The sequence below is a fragment of the Chiloscyllium plagiosum genome, unplaced genomic scaffold (genome assembly GCF_037043375.1).
Source record: "Chiloscyllium plagiosum isolate Xiang-an unplaced genomic scaffold, Cpla_swu_hap1 HiC_scaffold_6, whole genome shotgun sequence".
In the NCBI taxonomy this organism is placed as follows: Eukaryota; Metazoa; Chordata; class Chondrichthyes; order Orectolobiformes; family Hemiscylliidae; genus Chiloscyllium; species Chiloscyllium plagiosum.
This window is the reverse complement of record NW_028270144.1, coordinates 29970941-29983615: the sequence shown is the minus strand read 5'-3', so window position 1 is coordinate 29983615 and position 12675 is coordinate 29970941.

Below are 12675 nucleotides of genomic sequence, written 5' to 3'. Positions count from 1 at the left end.
TATCAATAACAGATACTGTTTATTGTACCTACCAAGAAGCCAGTATTTTGAAAGTTTTGGAAGATGGTCAAGTTTTCCATATTGTTCACCTTTCACATCAGGTCAATGGTAAAAGGCAACTTAAAGCTTTTTAGCCATTAACATAATATGTCTTGAAAATGAAGGACAACACACCCTAAAATCTAAAATCAACAAAGGAGCTAGTGCCAGCATCATGAAAAACATATAGTTCAGCAACTGGGACTTCATGGTACAACAGACCATCTCAGAGCTACACTGGAGCACCAATTCCATGCAGTGATGAAATTGTACTGCAGTGCTAATATGCTAATTCATCCTGGCTTCCTGAAATCTTTGACCTGGGAGATAACAATGGTCCAGTGTCAGGACTACCAATATTTACATATCTTGATATAGTAACAATTGGTGAGATTCAAACCACACCCACTATGGTGGTAGACCAAGCTTGATGTCACTGGATCAGCCAACATTTCAAATAGCTGTTCCCAAGTCATGTCGACATGATTGTCAGTTTTAAGTGTGATGCAACCCCATTATAGATCTTCCACCTTTGGGTGGAAATGAATACGATGGAAAGAAATAGCATAACACAGAAAGCAGGTTGGTGTAGTTCCATCACGTCCAACTTTCAGAAAAATGATGCCATAACAGTATGCCCAAATTCAAGATGCCTCTTCTTAAAAGGTATCCACATAAAGTACTAATTCTGGAAAATTAAATCCTAAGTCTTCCATGGCATGAAATGTGTTTGCTAAATCAGATGCGAACGATATGTAAGATGCGATTGAGCGTTACTGATTCTGATGGCTACAATCTAGGCTGTCCAGCAGTAATGGATGATCAAAAATATACTTATTTATGTTTGCATAGCTGACAATATCACAGTCATGGGACCAGCAAACAGAGCATGATCACCATCTTCACCAATGGATGGCAGCAGTGCAACAAGCTGGGATTGACACTTGATACCGCAAGGTATCAAGTTAATGTCAGCCAATAAATATTTTCAGGACTGTTTACTCTGCCCATGAAGTTTGTCCTGATCTATCGGAGGCTGAGGGGTGACCTTATAGAGGTTTGCAAAATTATGAGGGGCATGGATAGGATAAATAGACAAAGTCTGGGGTCGGGGAGTCCAGAACTAGAGGGCATAGGTTTAGGGTGAGGGGGGGAAGATATAAAAGAGACCTACGGGGCAACCTTTTCATATAGAGGGTGGTACATGTATGGAAGAGTTGCCAGAGGAAGTGGTGGAGGCTGGTACAATTGCAACATTTAAGAGGCATTTGGATGGGTACATGAATAGGAAGGGTTTGGAGGGATATGGGCCGGGTGCTGGCAGGTGGGACTAGATTGGGTTGGGATATCTGGTTGGCATGGACAGGTTGGACCGAAGGGTCTGTTTCCATGCTGTACATCTCTATGACTCTGTGACTCTAAGTATGTTAAACAAAGAAGATCTGTGATGTTCCCTTGGATTTTCAACTTCTTCTCAACATATATTTCCAAAAGTATAGCCCCTGAGAGATACTCTCAAGAAGTGTGGCAGGACAATCACCAATGCATCTTAAGCAGATTCTTTCAACAAAGTCTGACTAACTGCAACTACCATCCCAGGAAAAACATAATGTTTGGCATGCATACATTGCAAATTGACCTTGGTGCATTTTTTTTTCAAGACAAATGAAGCTTGATTTCAGATTAAAAGCCCTGTCATCTCTACAAACCAACTTCTAATATTGAGTGTGAGATACTAGCTCCAGTGTTTGGTATCATTTGGTTTCACACCACTTATTTTGCAAAATAAATTGCCATTTAAACAAATTATAAGCAAGTTGAAATGGTTGGTTGTATATAGCTATTAGGTGTGCCATCCTATTTGTGTGTTTACTTCTCAAGGTGCGAGGATATGAATTTGAAGTCTGATGCAAGCAGGAATAACCACATCTGTTATGTTCAACAGATTACCCAGTCTACACAAAGATCAAGATCCTCGCAATCTAATCATTGATGCTCCTGACGGAAGTTGAAGTCACACTCGAAGTTGTTCCATTACATTTAATCTAGAGCCAGTGTGAAAGTTATGATCATCAACTGTTGAAAGTGAGTATCTACAAGAGTGGCAAAAGACCATTGTCCACAAATGCCCTGACAGTATCAAGGAAGTTCCTGAGAACTCTCGTAAATCTTAGTCATTTAGAGGTGAGCTTGCTATACCATGGCATGTCATTTTCAATAGAAAACATGTCCTCATAATGAAAGTTCGATGCCAGGATATCATGCCCATGTTGCACTGGGGACACTGGGTATTGAACATGGAAGAAAGCTAGTACATTCATCTGTGTGCTGGTCAGGGATGAATCAATGACTCAATGACTCATGAATTCATGTAAAGCATGTCAAATATATGGATCCCAGCAGTGGAGGGAGCCTGTCTATCCCCACACCTGCTCCATCACTACAGTGTATGGAGAAGATTATATCCTTGTGATAGATTTTTGCTCCAAATTATCCATTGTTTAACAACTTATCAACACAATGAGTGCAACCATTGATGAAATGGTTATTTTCAATTTGTTAGGCGTGCCAGAGCAGATGCGTCTGACAAGAGATTGCAGTTCACTGGTAAACTGACTTAAGATATGCATATTAAATGAGGAGTTACCCATACTACATTGTTATCCCACTACCCATGATGAAACTGTTTGGCTGCAAGTATGGTCATCAGGTCATCAATGATCATCAAGTATTAATCAACAAAACATGATTTTTGCATTCCATTGCTGAATTAGTGTACAACACCAATTTGAGAAGGGGTTACCATTCCCAGTGCAACTTATGCTTGGAATGAAAATGCACATGGCTTGTCCCAGCAAATAATTCTTTAAACATTTCGAGTCAAAGAACATTCCTCACCTAAGACAAAGGAGAATGAAAGTGATACATAAATAGTTAGAAAATTAGCACAATGACCCATTGGGCTGAGTGTATCAGAAATGCAGTTTCAAATACTTGGATGCAAGCAAAGGTTTCCAGAATATACACAAGCCCAGTTCATACATAGAAATTGCTAATCTTGGTGCAACATTCTGAAGGAACAGAAGCCAATTTAAACCAATGTATAACATGCCAATTATATGTGAAGAGGTCGTGGAAGAAGACTTCAATGATAATTTTGGAATGAAGTTGATTGACAGCTACCAAGAACAACTGAGCACTGCATGTACCCCTCCAAACAGGTGTATTATTACCACTTCAGGCTGAGTTGTCAAACTCCCACGGTGTTATATTGAATTGTTAATCACATTTACTTTTTTACGTGTTTGTGTAATTATCAATTTCACATGTACAAATGTACATATCTGTTTGAGATTTCATTTTTGATTTGGAAAGAAGGAGTGTGTTATGTTACATCTCACAACTAGTATGCAGGGTCCCTTCCAAGAGTCATATTTATGTTATCATCACTATATCATAGTGGGTGGCCTGAGAGTAGAACAGTCTCAGTCACCACCTTGACTGAGGCCAATTGAAGCTCCTATAGTTTAATATTAGCTCAGACCTAGAAAACCCTGTGGCCAAATGTAATATATATCTCTGTACAGATATATCTCTGTATCTCTGTAAAAAACATCTTTTGAACTGTTCAGTACTACATTTTCCATGCCTTGATCTTATGCCACAGGAGGTCATACAAGAATTGGCTCATCAGGTAAACGTAACCTGATGGATACAAACATCTCTAACACCATGGCTATAAGACTATAAGTGGATTGGCCTGTTGAGTCTGCTGTGCCATTCCAGAAGATCCTGGCTGATTTAATAATCCTCAACTCCACTTTCCTGTCTTTTCCCAATAACCCTTGATCCGCATACTGATTAAAATACTGGGACTTCTCCAGAATCTAAGGATCATTGTACAATTAAGACAATAGACACTTCAAAATAATTGGATGCAACACATCAGATGCATGGCATCTATTGGCCTTCAGCCCCATTTGATTCCATAATGCTTATGTCTATAATGATAGTTATAAAATTTATTGTAGAGGTAAAAACAATGACTGCAGATGCTGGAAATCAGATTCTGGATTAGTGGTGCTGGAGGAGCACAGCAGTTCAGGCAGCATCCGAGGAGCAGTGAAATCAGTGGTGCTGGAAGAGGATGCTGCCTGAACTGCTGTGCTCTTCCAGCACCACTAATCCAGAATAAAATTTATTGTATACCAACTCCCTTTTAGGACCTTTACTAACTCGTGTTTTGGAGTGCTATTAGTCTCCTCTACTGTGAAAACTGTAAGAAAGTGTTCATTCAACTCCTCTACAATTCCCATGATTATTTCCCAGTTTCCTTTTTTACTGTTTGATTTGCAAGGTCTAACTTATGAATGCTCATACTAATGAACGCGATTTCATCCAGACATACATCAATAATAATTTGAAAGATCTGCCATTCAAACATTTCTTTGTACTTACAATGGTTATTTTATGTTGTTCTCCATTGTGTTCTGACTTGCATACAAATTGAACCTTTAAATGGACTCAAGAATGGAACACGTTGGAATCCATTGGCAACCTAGGAATTGTCTGCGCAATGGAAGATGCTCTGTTTTTATGTTACTTACTAGTTTGCACTCATCATTTATTTTGTCCCTCAGTTGTTGCTTTGGTCATCTTTTATTGGCTTTTAAGACTTTCCCAATCCTCTGGTCAATCACTAAGCTGTGCCACATTGTAAGTTGATACTATTTTAAGTTCTTGTTTCACCATGGTCAGTCTATCCCCTTCCTGCAATACTTCTGTTTCTGATCCAAGTTTCTCTCTTAAACTGAATGCTAAATTCTGCCATGTTATGGTCACTGACTGTAGTGGATCTTTTACTCTGTGATCATTAAACCTGCCTCATTATCAGATCTAAAATAATCTGGTTGGATCCACAACATATTGTTGGGATATGGACATTATGATTATGACAATCATGGACTACCATAATAAAGCAGTATTTTTCATTTTTTCTATCTGTTATCCATTTTTATTCTCAAATGTCCATTCGTTTCCAACTTGTATCAAGTCTAAGATCAAAGATAGGTATACACATTTTTGGATATAGAAGGATCCTGATAAAGGGCAAGTGCTAAAGGGCTTGGAATTGAAACACCCAAATCGATTATGTCCTTGGACACATAACTTGGCAATGATTCTTTTGCTCCCTTTCATCTTAATTAGGGAGAGAAAAACACAAGTTCCTTTACATTTTAGACGGACAAGAATTGCCTTGTGAAACATTGATTGATTTCTATTATAGTACATTTGGCAACTGTTTCTATCATGTCAATGTCTAAGGAATTACAGAACAAATTTATTTGGTGGAAATTGAAGATTCAGAGCTCATAGAATGTTTTTGTAAACTGGGTTTGCACACAATATCCTTTTTAGACATTTAGCTGCACTGAATCAGTGATTTTATAATCTTCGTGAAAGTCGACATGGTGTTCCTGATAAAATAGTTTGTAGCTTCATACTTTTGACTATTTTGGAACATGCTTCATAACTTAGCTGCAATGATTATGTTTCATTGAGTGCTTAAAGAAAAATGTCAGTGCATTTAATGATAGATAAGATTCAGAAAGCACCATCAATTGAGTGTGAATTATGTTAAATCATTTAAAGACAAAGAAGGAGAAATACTTTACAGCAGCCAAGAAAAGATCATCATAAGAATATAAGAAAAAGAATTTGGTCAACTACACTGACAATTTGACATGCAGCTTTACAAGGACCTTGACCTGTGTTACCATGAATACTGTTTTATTATCTTAGTGAAAGTATTGCATACATTTTCCTACAGATTGTGAAAACCAAATATTCAACTACCCTTACATCTTCATAACTCAGCTATAGTTTGCTGTTTTCTTGTAGATAACGTGTTGTCTCTCTGCCCCTTAAAGGTTGTTGTATCCAAAGGGAATATATGAAACTTTGCCATTGAATAATGGGATAACATTGTTCTTTTGGAAAGAACAATTCCACTCGGGAATAACATAATGTGGCAAACAGTTCCCAGAAACAGAAAAGCGGTGGTAGATATTTTCTAATTCCATGTTAAATTCCTCATCTCAAATTGAGAGCAAGCAGGCAAATTATACTTACCCACTGATTTTTTTAAAAATCCAGAATTTCTGAAGCCATGCAAACTGTTTTCAACTGTTTCTATACTGACTGTGTGTTTGCTTTGAATAATGCAGTTTGACTCAGCAGATATTACAGAATCAATTGACTCATTGTCAAGCCTTCTGCTTGCAGTTCCAGGGTGTAGATTTCAAATACACTCAAGGCCAGAATTTTGCTAAATAGCAGCACATATCCAATTTCACTATAGTTAGGTAATTCTTCCTAATTGTGAAGGCTGTGTCAAGGAATGAACCTTCTAAAACTTATTGAAAGTTCTTTATAAAATTGGTAAGGAGGTAACTTGCAAATAGTATAAAAAAACTTCTGAAATGCATTTTGTGCCTGAAAAGGAATACATATATAATTCATATAAATATATTCAATATTATTACACAAATATCTATTTGCACTTCTTTACAAAAGCAAGTTTACTCAAAAGGTAAGAATAGTACCAAAATGAATTGTATTTCGTTTTGAAAATATTTGAAATATGCTTAATTATCTTTGACAATTTACATGCAAAAACTTGCCTTTCTTATCATTCCTATTTTCACTGTCTCTTGTTATAGATTATTACTTACCATTTTCAGATAGTAACCTGCAGTACGATGCCCATTCATTCCCTAGTGTCTAATTTGCCCTTCATAGATGTACTTTCATTCATGTACTCAGTTTGAAGAGTAGCTAACAGAAACTGAAATAAATTTATGTTAAAACCCTTCTCAGTACTTACTCAATCAGTGATTAATGATATGCCTAATTAATGTTACAATAATAGGTTTCTGACATATTTTCTGTCATGCAAAACTGTACAGAAATGTCATTTTGATGGTATGATAATCATAATGAGTAATGGCAAGTAAAAAAAAGTGTATGACTAAGGTTGTAGAATCTATGATAAAGTTTTTTAAAAATTAGGCCAATAAGTAGATTCAGTGAAACTGCACATGCAGAGCACAATTAGATTAGATTACTTACAGTGTGGAAACAGGCCCTGCAGCCCAACAGGTCCACACCGACCTGCCGAAGCGCAACCCACCCAGACCCATTCCCCTACAATTATCCCTTCACCTAACACTACGGGCAATTTAGCATGGTCAATTTACCTTACCTGCACATTTTTGGACTGTGGGAGGAAACCAGAGCACCCAGAGGAAACCCAGGCAGACACAGGGAGAACGTGCAAACTCCACACAGTCAGTCGCCTAAGGCGGGAATTGAACCCCAGTCTCTAGCACTGTGAGGCAGCAGTGCTAACCACTGTGCCACCGTGCCGCCCATTGTAAGGGGGATCTATATCTTTCCACTTGCTGCTCTGATAGACACCTAGGAAGTTGTGCTCTGGAATAGCTGGCTCTCTGCATATATATTATATAATGTACAATATTTTGTATTTGTTTAACAATATTGACACAATAAAAAGTCCCAAGGCACTTCACGGAGGCATTACGAAACAAAATGGGGGTCAGTTAGCTTAGTTAGCTGGAGGGCTGGTTTGTGATGCAGCGTGATGGATTCAGTTTCTGCAATAGCTGAGGAATACCGAGAATGACTTCCCTTCTCAACCTCTCTATTAGACTGAGGCATGGGGACCCTGAGGTTAAGCCATCACCAGTTATCTCTTTCATGAGAGAACAGTCCTCTGGTGCTATAATGACTTTATCTTTCCCTTTTATGAAACAAAATACAATACAGAGCCACGTAAGGAGATATTAGCACTGATGGCCAAAAACCTGATTAAATAATTGATTTTTGAAAGGAAGTGAAGCAGAAAGAAAGATTGAGGGAGAGAATTCCAGAGTTTAGGGCCTAGGCCTAGCTGAAGACACCATCAGTAATGGTGGAGCAATTAAAATCTGAGTTGCTAAAATGGCTAGAACTAGAGGAGAACAGTAGCTTGGAGAATGTGAATGCTGGATGTGTAGCCCATAAACACAACCTTAAAAACAAGGGACCACATATTTATGACAGAAATACAGAGATGTTGTTTTCTCCCAAAGGGCAATGGGTCTTTAGAACAGTCCTCAGAATGTCATAGAAGCACTGTCTTTGAATATTTCTAAGACTTTTCTAATTTTTAATGATCTTACCGTATAGTGGAGTAGGTGTGAGAGTCGAATAGCCTATTGCTGTTCTTAATTTGTACATTAATATCTTCACACGGTGATACTTTGTAATTAGTCCACAGGTTATAGAACGAGAGTGGACAAATTTTGTCTGTCTTTTCTTAAAGGGGAGCATCTTTCTATTAGGCCTGAACATCATACTTTATTTTGTCCCTCTATTTTAACCAACTTGTTCTTATTTCAAAGTTGCTGTTATTTAGATTGAGATGATCCGCTTTGTGGTTATCCAATAATGAAGGCTATCCACTATTTTGAATTTTGGGTGACGGACTTGAGCTCATTTTGAAAGGATTTTTGTGGCGGGATCAACCAATCAACAAGGACTGCATACTCAAACTACTGGACTTGTGCTTATGATGCACTTCATGTACAACAGCCAGATGTATGAACAAATCAATGGGACAGTTATGGACTCACCCACCTCTGGGCTCATAACAGAAGCAGTGATGCAAAGACTGGAACAAACAGCCCTCCCACAAATCCAACTCAAACCTTGGATGAGATATGTGGGTGACACTTTTGTCATAATTAAAAGAACAGAGATCAAGAGCACATACCTGATTATCACTGCCATGCTCACAGGGATCAAATTTACATGACTGGAGGAAAATAACAACCAATTCTGAGGTAGAAAGAACACAAAGTGTAGAATGCATAACAAACATGAACAGAAAAGCCACATGACCAGATCCTGAATTATAATAGTAACCACCCGACCACACACAAGAGAAGCTGCATTAGGACACTGTTCTAAAGGGCTACAACACACTGCAGTTCTCCCGACCTGCGAAGAGAAGAAGAAGAAGTCCTCTACAAAGTCTTTGCCAAGAATGGATATCCTCACAACTTCATTCGCAGATGCCTGGCAGACAAACAAGGTGTTGGGGACATGCCACAACCCAACACACTAACCACACTACCTTATATAAAAAGCATCTCGGTAGTGACAGCCAGACTCCTCCAACCAGTTGGATTGATGACAGCACATGAACCGACAGCCAAGCTTAAACAACAACTCATTAGAACAAAAGACCCAATACCCATCATGTGTAGAACAAACATGGTGTACAAGATTCCGTGCAGAGACTGCATGAAACACTATATAGGACAAACAGGCAGACAACCATATTTATGAGTGTCAACTAGCCACTAAACGCCAAGACCAGCTGTCCCTAGTATCTATACATACTGGTGACAAGGACCACAAATTTGACTGGGACAACACAACAATAATAGGTCAAGCCAAACAGAGGACAGCCAGAGAATTCCTAGAAACATGGGACTCTTCCACGGACTCCATCAATAAAAACATTGAGCTTGTCCTAATATACCAACCACTGCAACGAGAAACCAGAACTGGCAACCAGAAGCAGTGGGAAGGAAACCAAGTAAATTCAAACCGACACAGGACAGCAGTGCTTCGCAGGAGGCTCCACAGCCCTGAGGATGTTACCTAGAAAGGGGATGAAACATCTGAAACATCCAGCTCAGTGAACATGCCCACAATGACTGCAACTGGTACCCGAGCTACAAATATTTACACAAACCTTAAAGCCCTGACCTCAATTACATGCGGCAGGCAGGTTTCAAGCTCTTACCTAGTCTCCCGGTCCAAATTGTTATCATCTGTTGGCATTGGGTGTTTCACCTGCCAGCTGTAGAACCAATGCAGGTCTGCCGTATTCGTGACGAATCAGAGGCCTGTATCTCCTGCACTCAGTAGCATCCATTAGAGGAGACCATGGCTGCTATCAAAGGAATAACTTGGAGTCCCCTGGAGACCGAGTGAAAGGTAACACCTGTGAGTCTTAGATTATTTAGCTTCTTGACTACCCAGGTTTTCAACCAGCCCCAAGTTATGTCATCATTTCCTGGAACCTAATGATGCCATGATCAGGAAGCCAAATAGCCCTCTTTCAGAATACTCCGTAGTACATTTTGTCTTAAATGGGACATTGCACAAAAAAAAAACAGGTTGCTCCCAAAATTTCTCAGTCATCATAACCAGTTAAAAGAGTGTTAAAACTTGGAATGTGGTGAAATAGCTAGTACCGGAATCAGGTTCATAATTCCTTCCCTGGCACGGAAGGGCACAGTGGCACAGTGGTTAGCACTGCTGCCTCACAGCGCCAGAGACCCGGGTTCAATTCCTGCCTCAGGCAACTGTCCGTGTGGAGTTTGCACATTCTCCCCATGTCTGCATGGGATTGCTCCGGTTTCCTCCTACAGTCCAAAAATATGTAGGTTAGGTGAATTGGCCATGCTAAGTTGCCCTTAGTGTTAGGTGAAGGGGTAAATGTAGGGGAGTGGACTGGTTGGGCCGAAGGGTCTGTAAGTAATCTAATCCATTCTATCTAGGTAACTCATGATTTTGTGGGCGGCACGGTAGCACAGTGGTTAGCACTGCTGCCTCACAGCGCCAGAGACCCGGGTTCAATTCCCGACTCAGGCGACTGACTGTGTGGAGTTTGCACATTCTCCCAGTGTCTGCGTGGGTTTCCTCCGGGTGCTCCGGTTTCCTCCCACAGTCACAAAGATGTGCGGGTCAGGTGAATTGGCAATGCTAAATTGCCCGTAGTGTTAGGTAAAAGGGGTACATGTAGGGGTATGGGTGGGTTGCGCTCCGGCGGGTCGGTGTGGACTTGTTGGGCCGAAGGGCCTGTTTCCACACTGTAAGTAATCTAATCTAATCTAATCTAATCCTTGAAAGTGGAGTCAAAGGTAAACAGGATAATGAAGAATGCCTTTGGCCCGCTTGCCTTTATTGGTCAGTGCATCGAGTATAGGAGTTGGAAGGTCATGTTGCAGCTGTACAGGAGATTGGTTAGCTCACTATTGGAATACTATGTGCATTTCAGGTCTCCCTCCTATAGGAAAGATGTTGTCAAGCTTGAAAGGGTTCTGAAAAGATTTACAAGCATGTTGCCGGGGTTGGAGGATTTTAGCTATAGGAATAGACTGAATAGACTGGGGCTATTTTCCCTGGAGTGTCAGAGGCTGAGGGGTGACCTTATAGACATTTATAAAATTATGAGGGGCATGGATAGGGTAAATAGACATGGGCATTTTCCTCAGCGTGGGACAGTCCAAAACTAGAGGGCATAGGTTTAACGTGAGGGGGAAAGATTTGAAAGGCACCTAAGGGTCAAATTTTTCATGCAGAGGTTGGTGTGTGTATGGAATGAGCTGCCAGAGGACGTGGAGGAGGCTGGTACAATTACAACATTTAAAAGGCATTTGGATGGGTGTATGAATGGGAAGGGCCAAGTGCTGGCAAATGGGACTGGACTTATCTAGGATATCTGGTTGGGATGGATGAGTAGGACCAAAGGATCTCTATACATCTCTATGACCTGTGACTCACAGAATCCCGTCAGTGAAAAAGCAGGCCATGTGGCCTATCAAGTCCACACCAATCCTCTAAAGAACATCGGACCCAAACCCACCCGATCCTTGCATTTCCCGTGGCCAATTCACCTAATGTATATGTCCCAGGACACTATGGGGAATTTAGCATGGCTAATCCACCTAACCTGCACATCTTTTGACTGTGGGAGAAAACCCACGCAGACACCGGGAGAATGTGCAAATGCCAAACAGACAGTCGGCCGAGGGTGGTATATCATACCCAGGCCCGTGGAACTGTGAGGCAGCAGTGCTAACCACCGAGCCACTATGCCACCACACCACCACAATAGCTTGTACTCCTGCCCAAATAGGTCGCATACATTCGGGGGTTCACTGTGTTCGCTGGATAATATTTCTGACCAAACTGGCATTTTGTGGTCTAATTTCATTTTCCACATGATGCTTGTGATCTCTTTGCAGGCAAGCCATGGGAAGTTGTGTGTCTTGGTACAAAGCCAACTGGAAATTGGATTGATTCTGTTGAAGTTAATTTTATTTGGCAGCATCCTGAAGTTGGAGAAAGGGAACGTTCAATTCCCTCAAATGAAATCAAAATACTGCGGACGCTGAAAATCTAAAACAAACACAGAAAATGTTGGAGAACCTCAGCAAGTCTGGTAGCATCTGTGGAGAGAAACAGAGTTAACTTTTTGAATATGTTATGACCTCTTCTGAGCAGATTAATTCCATTCTGTCGTTAATCTGGGCTGTTCTCGCTTAAAGACAGTTTACTAACCCTTTCTATCACACAGTTCTGAAATGTCTGAAGATCCTAAACGTTTGTGGTAAGATTGACATTGGATTGAATGGACTGAGTGTGTCAAGCACTTAAAACTATGGATTTCGAAGCAAGGGCATATGGAAGGCATATTTGGTTCTTGGATTAGGAAATGATTTGGAACTTTTGAATTCCATTTAAAAAGGTTCAGAATTAGATTTGAATTCTGGC